At 44.2% G+C, this 20,254-nt stretch overlaps 1 pseudogene; it reads left to right on the forward strand.

Moving 5' to 3' along the window:
* The first annotated feature begins 365 nt into the window (after window positions 1-365).
* Window positions 366-14,463, forward strand: LOC101411337 (tyrosine-protein phosphatase non-receptor type 20-like; annotated as a pseudogene).
* The last annotated feature ends 5,791 nt before the right edge of the window (window positions 14,464-20,254 follow it).

Raw genomic sequence — 20,254 nt, forward strand, 5'->3', positions numbered from 1 at the left:
CCTTCCCTGGTTTGTAAGCACCAGTACAGAATGTTCTCCTTATCAGCTCTTTCTTAGGTCCTGTCAGAACAGCGTGTGGGGGTGAACTTATAAACTCATAAGTCACATTACTCTTTGTTAGCGTCGTGGCATTCAGGCTTCCCTTGGTGAAATGCTCCCCAGAAGCCTGGGTTCGTGCATCTCCGGCTTTCCTTCCTCTACCAGGTGTTTCTGTTTCTTTAATAGATGACTCAACATGTGTTCCTCTTGGAGAAAGCAAGGATTACATCAGTGCTAGTTACATTAGAATTGTCAATTCAGGAGAAGAGTATTTTTATATCGCTACCCAAGGACCACTGCCCACCACCATAGAGGATTTTTGGCAAATGGTTTGGGAAAATAATTCCAATGTTATTGTCATGATAACCAGAGAGATGGAAAATGGAGTGGTCAAATGCCACCTTTACTGGCCAGTTTCTCTGAATAAGCCTTTGGAATTGAAACACTTCTACGTCTCCCTGGAGAGCTACCAGACACTTCAATGTTTCATCATTTGAATGTTTAAAGTTGTGAAGAAGTCCGTAAGTCTTTAAAAATCAGTGTTAGATATATTTCACTGCATAAGAAGGTACAGCCGGACTAGAAGTAAGGAGTAGGCTGGGATATAGACTTGGGATGCTTTTTAATTAGGTGACTCAGTTTTACTTCTCCCTGGTACCAAAAACAAAGCCAGCATCACTGCTTCTTCTGTTTAACCAAATTCTGACTGCAGGGAAGAAAAAACTGAGAAAGGGAGTTGGGGCCAGGGGGTGAATATTAGAAACTGTGTGATGCTGGGACGTACTTTGCCTACTTCTAGGTGGGACAGGCACGTACTAAGCTCCTACTGAGTGCCAGTCTCTGTGCCAGGCACTCACAGCCCATGCTGAGCGTGGGAAGATGGGTCCACTCACCCAGCCTTCCTGTTGCTGTGGTCAGTGGCAATATTTAAGTCTCGGGGACTTAGAAGAGAGTTTCAAAGCTTTATTTAGAGTTTGGGGGAAGGTTTGCTGGAGGCGGTGACATCTGGATTGGGAACTACCTGAATAGAAGGGTAAGCAGTGGAAAGCCATAACCTAAATATAAAACAACATGGGGTGTGTACAAAGGAGTGGAAGTAGTTGCTGGAATGTAAACGTTCACTGAAGAGAGTAAGGAGGGGTGAGAAGAGGCTAGAGGAATCCAGCAGGCCCAGGCAGGACACGGTCCATCGTGGATACAGCTGAGGAGATGGACTTCATCGTGAAGATAGCTGGAGCCATGGAGGCCTTTAAGGGGAGAGTGAAATGGTCACCCAGAACAGGTGGCACTGGGAGGGAAAGCAGGGACCCAGGCCACCCTTGTGGGGACGAGAAGCAAGGCAGTGGTCGCCCTGCCAGAGATGAATCAAGTCTTGCAAGACCCGAGAGCCTGGGGCCTGCGGGGTGCCGGGCTTGCCCTGGGTGGCGTCGGGCTCACTGGGTGTGGATGACCAGGACATTTAGCCGCTGGTGGAGCAGTAAGAAGACAAGGGTCAGAGGTGGGACGTGCAAACGTGTGGGGGCTTCTGGACAGCTAGAAGGAAGAATGGCCTGGCAACCGGAGCAGGTCGAGGGGTGCGGCCCTCCCTTGCCGTGGCACCTGAGCAGGCCAAGGGGTGCTTGCTGTGGCACCTGTGGCTGGGAGAGGGGGAAGGCGCTTTGCAGGGAGGCTGCCCCATGCCAGGAGGGGCGAGGAGGGGCGAGGGCGCGGAGGGCACAGAGGTGAGGCGGTGAGGGTGTCTGGGATTTTAAGCGGGATGGGGCCTGAGTGCAAAGGCAGGAGGCTGCGGCTCCTCGCACTCACTAGTTGAGGTGCCGGGCAGGGGGCGGGGGAGGGAAGAGATGGCCGAGGAGTGCGAGGACGGAGCCAGGGCCGTCGCCAGGTGCCAGGGGTCTCCCCTCCTGCCCACCGAGAGCCCGCTGTTCCCCAGGGCCCATGCCGCGCTGGGGACAGAAGAGCACCGGGCCCCGTGGAGCAGGGAGGCACTTCCCACCCGTGGCCCCTGCTGGGAAGGTGAGGCAGCGCTGGAGGAGACAGGGGGGCTGGAGCACGGAGGACACAGCGGGCCAGGTCGAGTGTGGTTCCCATAGAGCAGACCTCGCAGGGCCCTGATGAGGTGGCAGGAGCGGTGGCCTTCAGCCACGCCACCGCCTCAGTCATGGGGGAGTTTGAGGCTTCCTGCTGGGGGCCAGGAAACCCGCGGGCCCTCCTTCCTGACCCACCAGGTCCGAATAGCAGGGCCAGCCAGCCCTGACACACGCTGCGGGCAGCTTGCCCCTGCCTGGCGCCTGCGAGGGTGTCAGGGGCTGATTCCACCCTGCAGTGTCGGTGCCAATGGCTCAAACTCTGGTTCTCTATTTGGTGCTTTTTATAGATCTGAAGACGTTTGTGTCTTTATCAAGTGATTAAAGATATTGAAAACATCAGTAACCAAAGTGAGTTGGGAGGGTTTTCTAGACTTACGATTCCAGGTAGAAAACTGTATTAAAAAGTCAGTCAAGGATTCCAGTAGATACTTCGAATTAGAAAGGGATCTCTCAACATCAACAGCTTTTTAAAGGAACTTCAAAAAAATTGGTCTGTTAGGGAGAAGCGGGGGGGGGTGAGAAGCCCACCCTGAGCCTCCCCTTGAGGGTCCCCCGCGAGGGCAGTGGTGGCCGCACACTCCCCAGGGAGGTTTTGTGGGCGTCCTCCAAGTGCTCCATCATGGCAGAGGCCCTGGAGGGGTCATGTCACTGCCCATCAGGAGGGCTCGGCGTCAGACTTGGGAGTCATAGTCTTCGGTTAAGGTCATTGGGGCCCTCTTTCCTCACTGCAGAGAGGGGCGCCCCCACCAGGGGGTTGGCAGCCCCTGCCTGCTGCACCTATGCTCAGGAGAATAATTTTGAAGCTCAGGGGCATCGCCCTTCTGTCTCATCTTCTACCCTAAATACTTTGGAATCTTGGATTTTCTGTGTCCTCATGCTGCGGAAGAAGGCAGCGGAGGATTCAGGTTGCCCCACCGCAGTCCCAGCTCCAAACCCGGTAGCCCCACGACCTGTCTCTCAAGTCCTCTGCTACTTGGTTTCTTCAGAAGCCAAAGAGGATGAAACAGTGTGAGCCTCATCAGGGCCGCAGGAGGATGAAGTGGGCCCGTGCGCGTGGGTGCCGGGCCAGCACCCAGCACGCAGCCAAGTGCTCAATTTGTGGCACCTGCCAATGTTGTTATTTTATTACGTTCTCTTTGGTAAATTGAGGAAATCCCTCTATTCCTGGCAACTTCCAGAATTCGTATAAACATCGAAATGAAGTTTCAGTATTCATTTGAAAGCCATGATAATGTTATATAGCCATTTTTATTGTTATTATAAGTTGAAATGAGATCTCAGATAGAAGCGATTGATCGATTCCTCCCCACCCCCAGCAGATGGACACTAGTCACCTTGTAAAACAGTTGCAGTTCATCAACTGGCCGGACCATGGCACTCCTGCCTCGGCAGATGACTTTATCAAGTTCGTTCCCTACTTCTGGAAAAGCCACCAGATGGGACCCATCCTCGCGCACTGCAGCGCTGGCATCGGCCGCACGGGGGTGCTGCTGTGCGCGGACGTGGTGTTCTGGGCCGTGGAGGACTCCTGCGTAAGTGCCCGCGCCCAGCCGACGCCCGGGCCGCGGGACGCGAGCCTTTGCGTCTCCCGTGGAAGCCTGGCAGCAGGCCTTCGCCGCCCCTGCTTAAAGCCGCGCACGTGAGCTTTGGCTAACTGGTTCTCAAGCTTGTTGCAAGTTACTTATTCGCTACGAACCTCAGATTTCCGGGGGCGGGTTGTGAGAATTAAATGGCAAGTAAATGACTCGTGGGAGAGTCTGGAGCACACAGTAAATGGGAGTTCATTTCCCCTTTCCTGCCCATCACCCCACACGCACATTTTTCAAAATCTTGTTAGAGAGTGTTGCTGAAAGATGCCTGTGTTTAATGAGCGGAAATACAGTCATGTGAGCACGCTGGGAAAAATGTGGACTCGAGTTAAGGAGAGGGCCCTGGGTTGGACCTCCGGTTATGCCACAAACTTCAGATTCTGGTGACTTTGTGCAAATTGCTCATTCCCTCAAACCCAGCTTTCCGTGTGTAAAATAGGGCTAGCAACGTTGCTGGGCCTGGGGGAGGCAGTCACTAACAATCTTCACTTCCCCTCCAACGTGGAAGCAGCTAGGACTGACTGAACTGCTCGGGCAGTGGCGCTTTGGACGGGGACCAAGGAGGCTCCCTGGCTCTCCCTCAGGCAGCCTGCTCCCACCCCAGGCCCAGCCCGACCTGGGCGCCCGCGTGAGGGGTGCCGGCTGGCTCCAGGCGGAGGGCACCAAGGGAGCGGGCGGGAAGTGCTCCATTTCTCCTCAGAGGGCTGGGCGGGAGGGGCCAGGGTGCTGCTCTTTGTGGAAACACATGGACTGAAGAGGACATGTCGTCCTTTTCCTGTGTCCTTCTGGGCCTGAGGCCGTTTTAACTGCAGTTGTTAAAGTGATGAAGAAATTAAGAATTTTAACTTTAAAAGCAATATGAGGGGAGCCGATATGGCTCAAGCAGTTGAGCGCCAGCTTCCCACATGGGAGGTCCCCAGTTCTATTCTCGGTGCCTCCTAAAAACAAACAAACAACAAGCAAAACAAAGTCAGCTCAGGGGAACCATCGTGGCTCAGTGTTTGAGTCCTGGCTTCCCACCCATGAGGTCCTGGACATTGGGTGCAATCCCCTGCTCGGATACCTCAAAAACCAAAAACAAACCCAACGGGAATTGTTCTCTCTAGACACTGCTTCCATTCATTCATTCCTCAAATACTGAGCATCTATTATGTACCTGGGGGTGCAGATATTTTTATAAAAGCCACAATCAAGAACCCTGGAGAGCTCACAGTCATGTGGTGACAGGCAGGGAACTCTGGAGCAGTTCATTGCTCCATCCAGCCCACCTGCTGAGCCCTCTGAGGTCTGTGGAGGAGACGAGACCTGGGCCAGTCCCTGCCTTCATGCTGCTCATCGAACAATTAGCCGAGGACTGCTTCAGGGAGCGCGTGACTGCAAGTCCACGGTGTGCATGGGAAGAGATTGTCTGCTGCAGCATGGGGCCTCCTCCTCCTTCCACCACCTTCCTCTCTCCCACACTGTGCCCATGCTGGGCTAGGCAGTGCTGGGCAGAGGATTTTTACCTTGCCTTCAGATATTCCCCAAACCATGATCCAGCATCAGAATGGGCAACAGAAATCTGTGATCTAGCTGGTTTTCCAGCCGGAGGAAGGCAGAGAAAACAGCCTGTCACTGCTGCTGCTTTCATTTGAACAATTATTTCCCCCTGAGGTTTCTGAACCACTTCCGGGGCGAGCTAAATGGGAACTGACCTCAAACCTTATCTGACGTAGTGGAAAGGCATGTGTCCTCATCTGGAAGTGGTCTCTGACACTGCCCGGGCCCCAGTGGCCTGGGGAAAGAGAGCAGAGGCCATGGGGCTGATTTGAAAGCTCACCTGGCCACTTCTGGTTGTCACTCAGTTGACTGTGCTATTTAGCCTCAGGTTCCTGGTCTGTAAAGGTGGAACGATAACCAGTACTTCCCAGAGTTGTTGGAGGAGTGCCTCACACTCAGTAAGTCATCAGGCAACATCGTTCCCGTCCCTTCTCTCCGTCCCCTCTGCCTCCCTTGTCTCCCCTGGTATCAGCATGCACTGTGTGTGCTGCAGCTGGAGCCCCAGCTGGGCAGTACTCAACTCTTTTCCTGTGCCGTAGAAGTGAGGAGGGGAAGACATCTGTTTACTTAGCAGGAGTTAGGGGAAAGTAACTGTTACTGTGACTGCAAGGAATGTGGAAATCCATAACTAGGTCATAAAAAGCAGCACAGTGGCTTTTGCCTTAGTAGGCAAATCCTGCAGGGACCTGATGTCTGGACACGTGTTAAATCTCTGCTCTGATTCCCAGGCCTTACACAGCTGTGTTCCAACAGCAGGCTCTTCCCTTGTAGCATCACAATGGCTCCTGCAGTGCCCACACTCACGTCCTGATGCCAACACCGCAGGCTTATGTAGGGCATTCCAGGAACCTCCTTGGGAGACAGAAGCTTTTCCTTCACAGCAGCTTGAGCAGGCACCTCCTAGCATTTCACTCTTTCTGCTTGTGTTGGAGCTATTTCCCTGAACTAGTCACTGTGGGATGTGCTGGTCCATTTAGGCCGGTCAGGGTTACCCTAGGCCATATGGTTGGGAATGAGAGCGGGATGGTTTTCCAAAATAAACTCAGGGTATCATTAAGAAAAAGGAATATAAACTAGGTGGCCAAAAGTGAGAGATGTCCTCGACAATGCTGAAAATTTAAGTAATGTGCAATTATGTTACTTTAACCCTGTAACTATTGTTTTATCCTTTTAGCAAAAAATGCATTACTGTAATATTTCTTGATATATATATTCTCCATCCTCATTTCTTAAATAGTTTATGATCTTCCTTATTTTATATTCCTTGCAGAAACTGTAAAACTAAATTTTATATTTCATTGATTCTAAAGTTGCACTTTTTTTTTTTACCTTGCACCTTCTTTAAAATCAGGATGTGTTTTATAATCAGTAGTTTGTACAGCTTGGCAGAAGCTTTCTTTCTCAGTGATACATGGAGTACTGGCGCCTCTTGCCTTGAGGATGCTTCGCAGATGAGATGAAGCACAGTGGTGCAGAGCGGGAAGCTGCCTGTTCCTTTGCTGCTTCCCCTGGCCCTGAGCTTTGAGGCACCAGCGTGAAAGCCCTTCCCGGTGCTCCTTGCTGTTTCCAGAGCTACTCACAGGGAGGCTGGGACAGCACCCACCTGTGAACGTTTGTTACCTGCAGCAAGATGAGTAAGTGGAAACTGCCATCTAGATGCGCTGACAGCAGTTTGCTGTTGCCCTGACGCCCCAGTAGGATCGCGGGGTCACCCTGTGACAGAGTGTGGCTACCGAGTGCCGTGGGCAAGCTGCATGCCTAGTGGGCCATGTTGGGACCTGGGGCTTTTTAAGGTTAGGTCATCAATGATAACCTTGAAGCATGTAAAAAATCTGAGAAAATGTAACCATTTATTTGTTTTTAATAATTGTTATTTTTATAACCACTTAAATTTTTAAATCCAGCCTATTTAAAAATCCTTAAATGTTGTAGAAAACTAGATCCTGTTGTCCAGAAACACCAAGATGGTTATATAATTCATTCTTGAAAGAACTATAACCCTCTTATTTTAACATACAATAACAGTTGTTAATTATCAGTCACAACATTATTATACAATGAAGAGAAAAAATCCAAAATGTAGTAAGTTGCCTTTACATAATTAAAAATGTTAGTGGGAAGCAGATGTGGCTCAAGTGATTGAGCTCCTGCCTATCACATGGGAGGTCCCTGGTTCAATTCCCAGTGCCTCCTAAAGAAGATGAGCAAGACAGCGAGGTGGCACAATGGTCAGGCATGGTAAGCTGATGCAACAAGAGACACAAGAAGAAAAAACATAATGAGAGATACAACAAAGCAGGGAATGGACATGGCTCAAGTCATTAGGTGCCTCCCTCCCATGTCAGAGGTTCCAGGTTTAGTTCCTAGTGCCTCCTAAAGAAACAAGGAAGACAGACAGACACAGCAAGTACAAATGACGAGAGGGTGGGTAGAAAGAAATAAAATAAAATAAAATAAAATAAAACAAAATGTTAGCAAATCACCAAACGTGCTGTTTAGTGCACCTGACAGATCTTTTGTAACAGTTATTGAGTTCTCCTGACATAAATCTCTTACTTTGTGCAGCTACCTCACAGTGCTTTCTCGTCATTGTGACTATACTATCAGAATATAATCCTACACATAACTTAAGCTCCAAATGACAATTTTTGGCAACGTAGCACTTCCCATTTTTTATGCAGTTTAGGACTACTATTTATCAGTAATCAAGCTGCAAAAGGAAGAATTATTCCCCCCTATCACAGGTTCACAGGCCAGATGTACTGGAAGCGTCCTGATGTTCAGGCTGTCTTTTGTTCATGAAGACGCAATGGCAAGTACTCCGCTGCTTTTGCTCTTCCTATGAGTTGGCACCACTTCTGTGTCACTAGCCAGCTCCTGAACATGTCCAGATTGCCACAGAGTTAGAGAATGGCACTTTAACTTCCTTCCTTGCCACATACTTAGACATTTCCGAGAACACATCTTTGGTACAGTCTTTCACTGTTGCCTGGGTAATATTATATGGTTTTTCAGTCTTAGTGATTCAAAGTGCTACTTTATAAGTCTGTAGAGCATTAATCTTACATTTGGAAGATTGAATATTAGCTTTTTAATATAATATTCTTAAAAATAATTGACTTGGCTTCAAACTTTAAAATTTTATGTGACATGTAAGTTTTGTGGTTCCTTTGTTTTGTTAGCCAGTATGTCTTTATAAAAAGCACACTGTGATTTTTAGCACTTCACAACCAATTTTGGCTATAAAACTCAATATAGGAGGAATCATAATTTTAGGTCAAATCATCATGAATGCTTTTGGTCTTCATTTCATTGTAGTCACTTTCATTTTCATTGTTTGGTTTACCACTAAAGCCATGTTCAGAAAGTTGTGCCTTTTCTGCACAAAATAGTCCAGTGAAGCTTGTTTTGCCTTCAGTAAATCAAGGTTAAAAGTTAATAAGACAGGCAAGCGGATGTGGCTCAAGTGATGAGGCCTCCATCTACCATGTAGGAGGACCCAGGTTCAATCCCTGGGATTTCCTGGTGAAAAAGAAAAAGAGAAAGCCTGTGCAGTGAGCCAGTGCCCACGACGGTGAGCTGAGTGCCTGTGTGAATGCCCGCATGGTGAGCCACCTGCCCACGTGAGTGCCCGTGTAGTGAGCCAGTGCCCACGACGGTGAGCTGAGTGCCTGTGTGAATGCCCGCATGGTGAGCCCCCTGCCCACGTGAGTGCCCGTGTAGTGAGCCAGTGCCCACGACAGTGAGCTGAGTGCCTGTGTGAATGCCCGCTTGGTGAGCCAACTGCCCACGTGAGTGCCCGTGTAGTGAGCCAGTGCCCACGACAGTGAGCTGAGTGCCTGTGTGAATGCCCGCATGGTGAGCCAACTGCCCACGTGAGTGCCCGTGTAGTGAGCCAGTGCCCACGACGGTGAGCTGAGTGCCTGTGTGAATGCCCGCATGGTGAGCCAACTGCCCACATGAGTGCCTGTGCAGTGAGCCAGTGCCCACGACGGTGAGCTGAGTGCCTGTGTGAATGCCCGCATGGTGAGCCACCTGCCCACGTGAGTGCCCGTGTAGTGAGCCAGTGCCCACGACGGTGAGCTGAGTGCCTGTGTGAATGCCCGCATGGTGAGCCAACTGCCCACGTGAGTGCCCGTGTAGTGAGCCAGTGCTCACGCAAGAGAGCCACACAGCAAGATAGTGACACAACCAAAGAGAGATGGAGGGGAGAGTCGAAGTGCAGTGCAGCAGAGACCAGGAACTGAGGTGGCACAAATGACAAGGAGCCTCTTTCCACATCACAGGTTCCCAGGCTCAAGTCCCTCTGAATCCCAGAGGAGAAAGATGAGAAGTCAAAAAAGAGAAATAGAGACAGAAGATCACACAGCAAATGGACACAGACAGCTAAAACAGCAGGGCAGGGGCAGGGGAGTGAGCGGGGGAAAATAAATCTTTTTTAAAAAGTTAATAATATAAATTTATTTACATATTTCAACTAACCATGTTAAATTATAAAATTGAAAAAACAGGCTTTTTATGGCATGGATGTGGTTTGAGCAGTTGAGTACCCACCTCCCATATGGGAGGTTCTGGGTTTGGTTCCTGGTGCTTCCTAAAGAAGACAAAAATCAATGAGCAGACAGCAAGCAAAATCAGTGAGCAGATGAGCAAAAACAAAATAAGGGAGCAGAGGTGGCTCAAGCAGTTGAGCACCCACCTCCCACGTGGGAGGTCCTGTGTTCAGTTCCTGGTGCCTCCTAAAGAAAAAGCAAGCAGGCAATGAGTAAAAACACCAAGCAAAAAAAGTGAGCAGGTAATGAGCACAAACAACGAGCAAAAGAATGAGCTAAACAGATAAGGGAGCCATCTTGGGGGGGTGGGGAGTGGGAAGAAACAGGCTTTTCCAGATGCAGCAGGTTTTAATTTTGATGAAATCTAAGTTTATTAAATATCCTTTATAGATTAAACTTTTGATATCAAGTCTAAGAGCTCATTGCCTAGCCTGGGTTCTAAAGATTTTTTTACCTGAAAATTTGGTAGTTTTACATTTTATATTAAGTCCATGATCCATTTTGAGTTAATTTTAAATATGATGTGAAGTTGGGGTCGAGATTATTATTATTATTATTATTATTATTATTATTATTATTATTATTATTTTTTGGCCTATGGATGTCCCATGGCTCCAGCAGCACAGAATAGTCTATTTTTCCTCCATTGAATTTCTTTTGAGCCTTCATATTTCAGTTCCTGTTTCAGGTTCTCCATTCTGTTCCATTGACCTCTGTGTCTCTCCTTCTACCATTTCCACTCTGTCGACTACTGAGTTATCTAATAAGCCTAAAATTGGGTAGAGCAATTCCTTCTACTTTATCCTCCTTTTACAAAATTGCTTTAAGCTATTAGCTGTTCTAGGGCCTGTGCTTTTCCATTTATAAAGTTTAGAATAAGCTTGTCTATATCTACAAAAACGTGCTTGAATTTTATGGGAATTATGTTAAATCTGTTGTTAAATTAGAATTTTCCAATCCATGAACAAAGTATATCTTTCCATTTATTTAGGTCTTTGATTTCTTCTGCATTTTGTCATTTCCTGCATAGAGATCCTATTTGTGTTTTACTGTATTTATACCTAAGCATTACATTCTCTTTGGAGTAATTGTAAGTGGCATTGTTTTCACATTTTTTTCCCACAATTGTTTTTAGTATGTAAAAACAAGATTGATTTTTGCATGTTGATCTTGTACTTTTGACTTTGCTGAAAATCACTATTAGTTCCAAAAGTCTGTTTTATGTGTGTTTTTCTTTTTATAGATTTCTTGGGCTTTTCTAGAGATAGCTATGCCATCTGCAAATAGGGGCAGATTTATTTCTTCTCTCCAGGCTATATGCCCTTTATTTCTTTTGCTTGCTTTATTATCCTGGCAGAATAAGAGTGATTAGAGCAGACAACTTTGCCTTGTTTCTTAAGGGGACAGCAAATTAAAGAGAAAAGCAAATTTAAAATATTTGTTCTATGAAAGGCTTTCTGAAGAAGTTGGAAAGGTAAGCTGCAGACTGGGAGAAATATTTGTAAACCACATACCCAATAAAGCTCTCGCAACTAGAATATATAAAGGACCTTCAAAACTCAACAGTAAAAAAAAAATCCCATTAGAATACGGGCAAGAGATATGAACAGACATTTCACCAAAGAGGATATACAGATGAGAAATAAGCACATGAAAAGCTATTTGACTTCAATAGCATTTAGGGAAATACAAATTAAAACCACAATGAGATATCACTATGTACCTATCAGAGTAGCTAGTATAAAAAAATAGTGACAACACCAAATGATGGGAAAGATTTGGAGAAACTGGATAATTCATAAATTGTTGGTAGCAACATAAAATGGTATAACCACTCTGGAGAATAGTTTGGCAGTTTCTTAAAAACTAAACTAAACTAAACTAAGCTTACCCTATGACCTAGCAATAGCACTCTTGGGCATTTATCCCAGGAAAATGGAAACTCCTGCCCACACAAAACCTCTACACAAATATTCATAGAAGCTTTATTCATAATAGCCACAAACTGGAAACAACACTTACTATGGAACAGTATTTAACAATAATAAGGAATGAACTGTCATTCCAGGCAGCAACTTGGCTGGACCCCAAGGCAATCATTCTGAGTGGGGGAAAAGCCAATCTCAAAAGGTTAGATATTGTATAATTGCATTCATATACCTTTTTTTTTTTAAAGATTTATTTATTTCTCCCCACCCCCTCATTGTTTGCATTTGCTGCCTGTTGGATGCCTGTCTTCCTTTTCTTAGGAGGCCCTGGAAGCTGAACCCAGGACCTGCTGTGTGGGAAGGAGGTACTTAATTGCTTGAGCCACCTCTGCTCCCTGCTTTTGTTGTGTCTTTCATTATGTTTCCTCCTTGTGTCTCTTGTGTCATCTTGTTGCGTCAGCTCGCTGTACCTGCTCATCATGTCAGCTTGCTGTCTTATGCATCTTCTTTAGGAGGCACTGAAATCCAAACCCAGGACCTCCCATGTGGTAGGCGGAAGCTCAATCACTTGAGCCACATCTGCTTCCCTCATGTACCTTTGAAATACCAAAATGATAGAGATGGAGTACAGCTTAGTGGTTTCCTCGGACGTAGTTCTAAAGGGAGAGTGCAGGGTGGGGGTTGGGGGGTGAGGGGGCTGTAGGAATAGAATGGGTCAGCATCAGGATTGTGGCTGTGCTTATGTGAAAAAACTGCAGAGAACTCTATGCACACACACCTGCATGTGTTCTGTGGATTACACCAATATGTCACTTTTCTGGTTTTTATATTGTGGCAATGCAAGATGATATCACTGGGGAAACTGGGTGATGGATGGACAGGACTCCTCTGTGCATTTTTTTTCAACGTCCTGTGTATGAGTATTTTGAAATAAAATTTTAAAGGCATCACTAATACTTTAAATCATTACCAAAATGACAACTTACACAACTTACACAACTTACACAAATAAATAAAATGCTTACATTTTCTCAGATTTTTGCATGCTTTTGTGTTACAATTGATGAACCAATCTTAAAATATCACACCTCCACACCATCTTGCTGTACCAGACTGGCACTGAGGTTGCAGCACCCGCGAGGCTCCAGATGACGTGGCAGCGGCTGCGCTGGTCTAGAGACTCTGACGCCGTGCGATGTCAAGTTGGCCATGGTGCTTCTGAGCCCTTCCTCGCAGGCTCTGCCCTCACCTTGCCATGGACTAGAAGCAGACCTTGGCACACTGCAACAGCTCACCCTCCTCGCTCTGTGGCGCAGGTGCAGGGTTGCTCAAGGTCCCAGTTTAGGCTGTTAGGGCACTTCATGTAAGAAACAACCGGGTCACTGTCCTGGAAAGAGAAAGGCTTCTGCACTGCAGGCGTTTCCCAGATGGCAAGACTGCTTTCCTTGTGCTCTTGAGAGAATAGAAAGGAGTACTAAGGGCAAATAAATGCCTTGTTGCTGCTTGTGGACACCAGGCCTTGAATGCATCCTCCCCTTTCCTATTTAAACAAGGCTTCCTCATCTGATAGACTGGGCTAAAAATATTAATAGTACATTTTCTTCTGGCTAAAGATGAGGCTCTCCTGTTAAATCTCCCATTAAATCTCTTTACTGGGAAGAGGTTGGCAGTACTCATTGGCAGTCTCCAGGTTTGTGTTTTTGCCCCACGTGGATAACACAAAATTGCTGTCATCCTGTCCACAGTTTGACATCAGGACCATAGGGGCCCAAATGTGGGAACAGCATTCTGGCATGGTTCAGACAAAGGTAAGCGCTCTCCTTGTACCTTCTAGTAAGAACCGTGAGAATGAGGATTAGACTGTGCAGGCATTCCAATTTATAAGGCTCTCTTGCCTACATGATCTCATTTAATTCTCACTCTTGGAGGTGAACATTTGTTTTGTTCTAATATCTCTGATGAAGTACTTCATAGTCACAAAAAGAGCATCCATTCCATAAAATCACTCAGGTAGTTCTTGGAGGTGCCAAGGCTGAACCCCAAGCATCCCAGTGGCTAATTACATGTTTTTTTTTCCATAAAATGTCATATTACTTAAGTCACATACCTTAAGTTATTTTAAATAAATTTCTAGATAGCAATTTAGGATACTCAGTAACCACTAGAATAGCAAAGCTATTGGCATGTCATTAAAATATATTTTGTTTGTCACAGATTAATTATGAATCATACTATTATGATTACTATTGTACCCCTAAATCTTTAAGTTGGCCAAATTTTAGTGTCCAAATGAGAGCAAGTATTTCATTTGAACTAGGACTGCTGGGGAGACATGAGATTAGATCTTAAAAATAACAGATGGTCAAAGTTCATGCAAGAGACATTTTAATTTGATTTAGCTGGGAAGATACAGGAAAGTGAGATAGTCAGTTTCCCCTCTGCTCAGTTAAGCCTTAGGTTAACTAGTTCTAGACCAAGAATTATATTATGATCATTTATCCTGCTCATATTCTATAAACTTTATGGGCATCAAGAAGTTTGGTTAAGTGTGCTACTTTTAGGAACATTACTTTATGGTGACAATTACAGATGTATTTTTCAAGAGTGGATATTGCTATTCAATTGCTTAACTTTCTATTGATTTTCATATATATGCATATAGGAGCAGTATCACTTCTGCTATAAAATTGTGCTTGAAGTTCTTCAGAAAATTCTGACCTTGGAGTAAGGATGACTTCTGTTCTCTCACTTGAAATTTCCAAGTGGCTTGGCCCCTTCTCATGAAGAACAGGTTCTGACTGCCAAAGAGCTTTGCTGTGTATACAGAGTTCTTTCTTGGTCTGTTCAGTTGATTTGCTTTCTCAAAACTCCCTGAAGGCTGCATAATTTGGTTTGGGGTGAACAGTATTTACCCATTGAACTTACTGGACAATGTCAAAATAATCTCCTTCTCTTTCCAGTGGAACAAAAATTACATGGAACACCTTTAGCCTGGCTATTTTGGTAAGAAGGGATTACAGAGCCTAATAAAGGGCTCCAACTATATTCATTAAGATTTTATTTGGAAAGCAGCGAGAGGGAGCCGAGGATTTCCAAGACCTTATAAAGTCCTGATTCTGGGAGAACGTAGGGCCAATAAACTACAGGATTACATCATGGTGTCTTACAGGCACTTTCAAGACAGATGTGTGTCCATGTTGTTTAGCAAAAGAGCCTGCACTTCTAGCTGGCATTCAAATAGCTCAATTTACCAAAAAAGCCCAATTAGAATGGATTAGCTTTCAAAGCCAGTTGGATTCCATCTTCATATTGTCTCCTGCTTCCTTAGACCCCAGAGACAAGCCCTGCTGCTCTGAGAAGCATTTCATGGGAGGGCAGAGTCTCTCCTTTCCATCACCTGAGCACACATGGGAGGAGGCCAAAGCTAAAGAGATGTTTACACAGAAAGTCCAAGGGGAAACTTGCCCAGTGTGAGGCCCTTCCCACTCCACCCTAGCACTTAGCATAGCGCTCAGTCTGCTTTGTTAGAAGAAAATACTCCATTTCACCTGCCTCTTACTCTGCCCTTGAGCTAATCAATAAACTTTGATAGAAGCATTAGTTGAGTATTCCTGAGTCATTTGATAAAGTTTTCAAACTAAGATCTATGATAGCTATTTTGTTCTTCAGAGTTCCTCTAAAATCACTTCTCTCCATCACAGCCCCACAGCTATTGAAATATATAGACTTTGGATTTGAGAACCAGATTTTGGAAAACCAAATTCATAGTTGTGGAAAGGGAAACTTCCATGCTCTGTTTTTGAAAAGATTATAGCCACTGTTATTTTCATCTTGTTTTAGGACTTTGCCTTGGAAAATTATCCTGATATTCTTGTCCAAGAGGTTTAGTGACCAGTTATATTTTATTATAAGCTACAAAGACATTGATAAATGTTTTCATACAGGTGTAATTCAGTGGAGATCAGAATAGTATTTGTATTATATTGAGAACATTTCTAACACTAATCTGTAAAACCTGAATTTTTAAGGTTCTTTTTTTTCCCTTGTCTGAGTGAATACTTGAGTTGGTTGAATTCAAATTAATTCTCATTTAAAAAAATTATATGCCTAAAATGCATCTTGTATTAAGTCAAGTTGATGATTCTAGCTATTTACATTATTAGTATCAATAAGAGTCTATGCTAGACATTAATTTTCTTTTGATGATTGGCCTTTAATATGTGTATCCCTAATTATATTTCCACTGTTACTGTAAAATAGTAGACCTAATGTACAACAATCTCCCTGAGAAGGATTCAATGCTATTATTTAAATGAAAATATTTACAATGTATTCCCTGAAGTATCTTTATTTATCTGGACACTGAAATGTTATTGTGAGGAAAAATTCCATAATTCGTGATGTTAAACATGTCCCTTCTTTAATGTGTGTCTCATGTTTTTACAGCTGAACCAATTTTTAGTTTCCCAGAGAAATTAAATAAGTAAGTTTAGAAATACTGACAGCATTTGTTTTCATTTCATTCTTAGAAGGTGAATTCCAAATTGAAAACATTAGACTTATTGAAATACTAACTTTTATACCAATAATGAATCTGTCTCTACCTAGGATACCAATATGAAACTCCCATTGATACCTTTATGAGCACTTGAAAGCCAGTTTAGAACTTTTATAATATGTAAATATAAGCATATGTATATTTATTAATTTTCAACTTTAAATATATATTTTTAGAGTTGTTTGTACTTGATGTGTACATGTTGGACCAAAGCTTTTCAGAAATAAACATTGTAGATTTTATGTTCATGTAAGTCTTAGAAATTTATATTGCTTTGGACCTTCCTTCTCTCCCTTCCTGCAGTCTTTCCCAAACATTTTAGAATTTTCAATTAAGTTTATGCTTACTACCCAGAAGCCATTTCAGTGATTTGTTTTTATTTTAAAATCTCAGAGGAAGACACCTTGAAAATCTTTAAAACAAAAAAGGTTTTAATTTCCTACTTACTTTGTTAACCCCTGGGAAGAATTACTTTTCTTCTGGGTTGTCTTGAGGCTCAAGCAATTGAACCAGATGATTTGGAGTCTCCATTAAGTAAAAACAGCTCAGTGGTGTTCCATGGGATTGGGTCATGGATTATTCAGAGCACTTCTCAGTTTTTCTACTGCCATAATCAAAGGGCCGTTAGTATGATCCAATAATCAAACAATTTGAATTAGAAGGGATCTAAATAGACCTAATTCTAACTCGAATTAGAAGAAATCCAACACAACCATCATATCTGAAACTTGGACATAATAAAGAACATTTGTTAGAAACCAACAGCATTGTATTTAAAGGTGAAAAGATAGAACCTTCGCATTAGCAAGACTATACCTCCCGTTAGCACTAGAGTTGAGTATTGCTCTCAAGTCATAGAGCCAATGCAGTGAGACTACAAAAAAGAATATTTGTTTCAATATTTATGCACAAAGAAATAGTGGACTCAACTGAAAAACAGTAATATTATTTAAAAATTTTCAATAAGAAGTCTGGATACAAGAAAGCTACGTAAAAGTTAATCTTTATATTATTGACGGGAAAGTCAGGGCCACCGGCCAAATCCACCCTGTTGGCTGTTGTGGTAAATAAAGCTTTATGCCCATTTGTTCGCATTGTCCACGGCAGCTTCTGTGCCCTGACAGCAGTGGAGGAGTTAATGGTGGAAAATGAATGATAGCGAAAGAATGTGGCCTGTAGCACTTACAGTAGTTACTCTCTGGCCATTTAAAGAAAGCTTTGTTAATCTTTGCCCCATGTCTTCAACAGGAAAGATATCCCTGCACAACAAACATGTAAAATGAACAGGATTAAATGAACAAGAACTTGAGCAGTTGGCATTCACATTCTAAACGAGCTATAAATGCATGAAAAGAGCCAAGATTTTTTGAAAAAGAAAATTCCACTGGGTAGAGGGGAAAGTTTGCCCTAATTCAAGTATTGTCTAAAATCACAGCAATAGGGCAATGCAATTCTGACGCCAAGTTACATAAGTGGATCAGTGGATCCAGACAGAGTCAGAAATCAGGTGAAACGGCCTCATAGATATTTGTGAATTTATTATATACTAAAGAGAACATTTCAAATCCAGAGCTTCCAAATACACTAAGCAAAACCTATAGAACTAATAAAACTGGGAAGAGAAATAGAGAAATCTGCAATGACAGTTGTCGTCAACATTCTTTCCTCAGTAATTGATAGAACAAGTGAACAGAAAATCCGTGAGCAGGTAAGAGACTTGAACAATGCTTTCAACCATGTATAGACACTCATGGCACCCTGCCACAAACCACAGCAGGATGCACATGCTTTTCATGTGTACGTGGGACATTCACCAAGAGAGACGATATTCTAGGCTGCATAATAAGTCTTAGTATAATTCAAAGGGCTGGAACTATATAAAATATATCCATGGAACTAACTAGAAATGAATAGTGGAAAGATATTTGAAAAAAATCCCCAGCTATTTCAATATCAAACAATGAACTTCTAAGTAAATCATGAGTCAGAGAAAAATACCACGGGAGACATTAGAAAAGATTCTGGATAAGTGAAAATGTGTCCTGGGAGTTTCAGTGACAGTTTTGGGGGAAAGTCACATGCTTGTTTTGGGATGTGCTGGGTGTGCCCTGCCTTGGACCTCCATGGGTGACGTTCTGAGAGACTCCTGAGATGAAGTGCTGTGTCGGGGGGCAAGGAAGAGGGTTGGCCTTAAAGTTGGGAATGGACGAGCTCCCCAGGGGACATGGGTGGGGCCTGGGGCAGAGCCTGGGAACCTCAGCTTTCCTCCCCCCTGCCTCCAGGACCCAGCCTGGAGCCACCTCTCCCAAGCAGCCCCTAATGCTCCTTGCTCCCTCCTCTGCCTCCTTTAGCAGCTTTTCGGATCCCTGAGAAGTTTCATGTATAAAGTTTCATGTATAAGGGCTGGTGCGCTACCTTGGGGCAGCTGCTGTCCCGGGATGGGCATGGCCTGCTGCACACTGGGCAGGTGTAAGGGCACAGGGGAAGGACAAAAGGGGCTAGCAGGGGCTAGCCTTCCTGGCTGACCAGCCAAGAGCCCCTCTCAACAGTCCCATGCTGAGGAGAAACCAAGGGCCAGCTGGGCAGAAGAAGAGAGAAGTCTATGTGAAAGGGCGTGAGGGAAGGGAGCCAGAGAACCTCAGATTTAAAAGAGCTAGCTGGACAAGCCACTAAAAGCTCAGAAGAAGCTCGTGTGAGAAAGGGCAACAGGAAAGACCATGATGCAGGTCAGAAACGTTACCACAGGAAAGCAAAGGACCACGGAATGAACGGTGTCCCTCCACGGAAGGAGCTCTGGATGCAGGTGCTCCCAGAACAGATGGAAACTGTCTCGTAAGATTCCAAAGGGAGCTTAAGGACATTCAGAAGATCACATGAGACATGACGGAATAACAGAATTAGGAAACTTCAAAATGGAATCTGCACACCATAAGCAGTAAACCCTAAGTTAAACTGTGGAGTAGAGTCGATAGAATTATAAAAATGTGCTTTCATGAGCTGTAACAAATGTATCACACCAGTGCAAGGGGTTAAAAATAGGGTGGTAGGTGGGATCCTGCATTTAATGCATGATTGTTCTGTAAACCTACAACTTCTCTAATAAAAAATTAATTTAAAAAATTAAAAATAAAAGGCCAGGGGATGGCATAAATCCATTTTAAAAATGAAGATTAAACTAGAAAGAACACAAGAAGCAACACAATAAGTCATGTCTTAGAAATAAAGGGCTGAAGAGAAAGGATAGTTTCAAAATAAAATGAAAAACATAAAACAGGATTTAAGAGCATTACAAATGTTGACAATAGGCAAAAAAGACCAGCATATAGATAGATAATAGAAATTTCTAAGGAAGTGAACCAAAGCAAGGGTACAGAACAATAAAATTTTCCTGAAATTAAAGGATTTCAAACTGCAAATTGAAATGACACATTATGTACCCAGGAATATCAAACTACAACAGCCAATGCCAAGAAACCATTTTTATAAATGGGAGAGAATGAGTATAGCATAGGCAAAAATATGTTTGTGTTTATGATGGTAACAGCCAGAGGCGGAGCCCTGGATTATTATTCTGAGAGTATTGTGCTGTGGAGTAAAGCAATGATGGGCGTGTCTCCTTCAGTCATCCCTTGTATTCTTGTGAATGAGGGTTCTTGGTGGGGAAGGTACATGTAGAATACAGACGGTCAGTAAAAACCCAACAGGCCTATAGTGGAAATACCACTATAGCCCAGGAACTATGTAGATCGATGGTAGGTAGGTAGGTAGATAGAGAGATGATAGAGTATAGATAGGTAGAAAGATGACAGAGGGGAGAGAGAGCATGTGTGAGAGATGATAGAGGATAGAGATAGATGATAAATAGAGGGAAGAGATAGCTAGCTAGCTAGATGATAGATGATAGAGGATAGAGGATAGATAGATAAACTTAAATGATCCAGAAACAGTAACCAACTCAGTA

This window comes from Dasypus novemcinctus, chromosome 6 (assembly GCF_030445035.2).
Source record: "Dasypus novemcinctus isolate mDasNov1 chromosome 6, mDasNov1.1.hap2, whole genome shotgun sequence".
Lineage (NCBI taxonomy): Eukaryota > Metazoa > Chordata > Mammalia > Cingulata > Dasypodidae > Dasypus > Dasypus novemcinctus.